Raw genomic sequence first — 4021 nt, forward strand, 5'->3', positions numbered from 1 at the left:
CTGTTTGAAAGGTTCTTGGTGCACTCTCTGTGCTGGGCGCCCATCACCAACGGCTGGTCCCGGAAGATTCCCACCACCCCGAAAAGTAGCCCCGTCTCTGTGTCAATCCCTCTCCCACGTGTGTCCCTCTCCCTGTGTCAATCCCTCTCCCCCTGATGTCCAGTAATCTTCGCTCCGTTTCTGTGGATTTGCCCATTCTGGGCATTTCTCATAACTGGAGCCATCGGTTACGCGGCCCGTAGGGACCAGCCTCCCTCGCGTGACCCTGTTGTAGCATGTGTCGGACCTCCTTCCCTCTTACGGCTTCTCATCGCTTGCCCGGGGACCACGTTGCTTACGGAGTCCTCCGCCGACGGACGCGGGGCCGAGTCCACTTCGTGTCCCCGTGGGCCGCCGCGAAGGGTGCTGTACGAGCACCCGGGCACAGGTCTCCCTGTTCCTCGGTTCCCTGCGGAGGAGGGAATGCGGAGTTACCGTGTGGCAGTGGGAGGGCCCTCCAGACTGCTTTCCCGAGGGTCTGCAACACCTCGCGTTCCCTCCAGCACCGCGGACACTGGGTCTGTGCCTCGTCCGTCTTTGAATCCGGCGGTGGGAGGGCCCGGGAGAGAGGACGCTGCCGGCTCTCGCCGCCCCTTCCCTGATGCTGGTCACGCGGGACAATGTGCTCTGCCGGCCGTAATTGTGTGAGACGCACGCCCGGCCTTTGGGCGATTTCTCGTCCTTGCCGGGGGGACGACGCAGCCTTGGTCCTTCTGCGGATCTGTGTGCACGCACCAAGGGGACCCGTGTGACTCAGGTGCTGCGTGACCACCCTGCCTGGCATCCCCAGTCTCCGAAAGGGGCCAGGGCTTCGTGGAACGGAGTTGGCGGGGTCTTGCGGGGTCTGGGGCGCGAGGCTGTGGGGACGTCTGTCCCGGGTGACAGGCTGCTTCCTCCGGAGCATCGGCCGGGTCACGCTGAGCAGGAGGCCGGTGAGGGTGCTGCGTCTGGGGCTTTCTGGGCTCCAGCGACACAGCGGCCAGCACGGTAGGAGGGGGCGGGTGGGTGGCATCCAGAAAGCCTGTCCTGGGACACTGGGCGTCTGAAGGATGAGCACAGCAGGGCACCGCCCTGGAGCCCGCATTCCCGCGCCCGAAGGACAGCCAGGAGGCGGGGAGTGGAGGGAAAAGGGCCGGGGTCCCGGCTCAGGGGTCCTGGCTCAGGGGTCCCGTGGGGCCCCTCCGGCCTCGTTACCCTGAGAGCGGCCGGCAGGGTCTGGGCTTCAGGCCAGGTCTGTGTTTGAAGTGACCGCTCAGGTCAGTCTTGGCTTTGGACACTTGGCCGTAGATTCCAAACTGAAAATACGTATTTCCTTTCCTTTCCCACAGACCGGCTAGATTTCTCCTGGAGGCCAGTGCGTCTGGAAGATTCCGTGTTGACTGAATGGAGCCGTGGTCCTGCTTCTCCGGGAGGAGGGGCCACCGGCTGAGAGCAGGGTCACCTTTGGGGGCCGGCGGCGGATCCAGGGCAAGTGGGAGCCCAGCAGGGAGGGTGGGGCCCCCGAGCGGCCGCAGCCCCGTCTCCCCGCCGAGGCCGGACAAACTCAGCTCTACGGTGGGTGCCTGGCGGCTTGCCCAGACCTGCCCACCTGCCTTCGCTCCCAGACCGTCCCCGGCTCAGAAGGTCAGAACTGGGTGCCGTGGAGGTCAGCTGGTCGGCTGGCCCGGAGCGCCCCGTGTCTGCAGATCCCCGTCCCGCCTCGGACCCTGTGACTCAGACCTGTTTTTGGAGGGCGGGATGGCGGCAGGGCCTCAGGGAAGCAGCATTTTGGGCAAGCGCTCCGGGGGATTCTCGCCCACGCCGTGTGGCTTCCGGGCTGCTGTTCGCAAGTGACTACAAACCTGGTGGCTCTAGAAGCGCAGAAACCCTTCGGCCACGGTTCCGGAGGCCGGAAGCCCACACTCTGTTTCCCTGTGGCTGCAGCCAAGGCCATGTGCCTGCAGAGGCTCCGGGGCTGTGTTCCCGGCCTCCCCCAGGTCCGGGGCTGGTGGCATCCGTGGCCTGTGGCTGCAACGCTCCAGCTGCTGTCCCGTGGGCACATCGCCTCCTCCTTTTTGTGCTTGACACGTCTGGCCCCGCCTGGGTCTCTCGAGGACACTCGTGGTTGCATTTAGGGCCACGATAATCTCCCCATTTCAAGAGCCTCAACTTAATCTTATCTGCAAAGATCCTTTTCCGAATAAGGCGCTGCTCACAGGTCCCAGGGATTAGGTGTCCAGGTCTTGGGGGACCATTGTCCAGGCTGCCACACATGCTAAGTTCAAAAATCCCTGATGTGTGAACGGGTGGTCTCTGGAGGGGAGGGGTGGGGAGGGGAGTGAGAAGGGGAAGGGAGGGGGCAGGGAGGGAAGGGGAGGGAAGGGAGAAGGGAGGGGAGGAGAGGGTGGGGAAGGGAGGGAGAGGGAGAGGAGGGGGGAGGGGAGGGGGAGGGGAGGGGGCAGGGAGAGAAGGGGAGGGAAGGGAGAGGGTAGGGTGGGGAGGGGAGGGAGAGGGAAAGGAGAGGGGGAGGGGAGGGGAGGGGAGGGGAGGAGAGGGTGGGAGGGGAGGGAGAGGGAGAGGAGAGGGGGAGGAGAGGGGAGGGGAGGGGGCAGGGAGAGAAGGGGAGGGAAGGGAGAGGGTAGGGTGGGGAGGGGAGGGAGAGGGAAAGGAGAGGGGGAAGGGAGGGGAGGGGAGGGAGGGAAAGGGGAGGGGAGGAGAGGGTGGGGAGGGGAGGGAGAGGGAGAGGGGAGGGGGAGGGAGAGGGGAGGGAGAGGGAGAGGGGAGGGGGAGGGAGAGGGGAGGAGAGGAGAGGGGAGGGGGAGGGAGAGGGGACGGGAGGAGAGGGTGGGAGGGGAGGGAGAGGGAGAGGAGAGGGGGAGGAGAGGGGAGGGGAGGGGGCAGGGAGAGAAGGGGAGGGAAGGGAGAGGGTAGGGTGGGGAGGGGAGGAGAGGAAAGGAGAGGGGGAGGGGAGGGGAGGGGAGGGGAGGAGAGGGTGGGAGGGGAGGGAGAGGGAGAGGAGAGGAGGAGGAGAGGGGGAGGGGGAGGGGAGGGAAAGGGGAGGGGAGGAGAGGGTGGGGAGGGAGGGAGAGAGAGAGGGGAGGGGGAGGGAGAGGGGAGGGGGAGGAAGAGGGGAGGGGAGGGCGGGGAGCAGGTGCGGGGTTGAGGGAGGCAGGCTTCCAGTGACCATGAGTGCATCTCGGGGGTGGGAAGTGCAGAGCGGGGACTGGAGTGGACAACACTGTGATGACCGTCCGGTGGCAGGGGTGACCACGCCGGCCGTGGGGAGCACCTCGGAGCGTGGAGACATGCCGGGTCAATCTCTTGTGCGCCTGAAACCAGCGTAATGCGTGTGTCGACTACGCTTCAGCAGTGAAAGTTAGAACGATCACGCGTGGGGTCCACGTCCGTAGAGGAGACCAGGCCCAGGGAACTGGAGCCGCGAGAAGAGTGACCCATCCAAGGTCACATTCCCTTCTCCGCAGAGAAGCCGTGACTCCTGACCCCCAGGCCTTCCCTTCCTGACCCCCCGGGTCCCCAGGAACAGCGACAGCTGACACCTGCTGAGTGAATCCCACACCCTGTCTCGTGACGCCCCGACTGGTGACACTCTCAACCCTGCAAGGCGGGTCCCCCTATTATCTTCCATTTTACAGATGAGAAAATTGAGGGGAGGAGGTTGAATAATGTGCTCAAGGCGAGCTAATTACTGGTGGACGTGGGACAGAAACAACCTAACCTCGCTCGTGGGCAGGCTCTGTTGGGCTCGCTCTGACATTCCCACCCCCCCCACCCCGCCCACTTCCTGGCCATCCTCTGAGCCACTCCCCCAGGGCCCGGCAAACACTGGAGCCACAGGACTGGTCTTCCCACCTCAGCCCACCGGGCCCACGGGGCCCAGGGCAGGGGAGCGGGCCTCGCCCAGGGTGGGAGTGGCTGGGATGCCACCAGATCTCCTAGGGAGGCCCCCCCCCCCCCCGCAGGTTCCCAGCCTCCTAAGCGTTTG

The sequence above is a fragment of the Panthera pardus genome, unplaced genomic scaffold, assembly GCF_024362965.1.
Source record: "Panthera pardus isolate Hobbes unplaced genomic scaffold, ASM2436296v1 HiC_scaffold_21, whole genome shotgun sequence".
Lineage (NCBI taxonomy): Eukaryota > Metazoa > Chordata > Mammalia > Carnivora > Felidae > Panthera > Panthera pardus.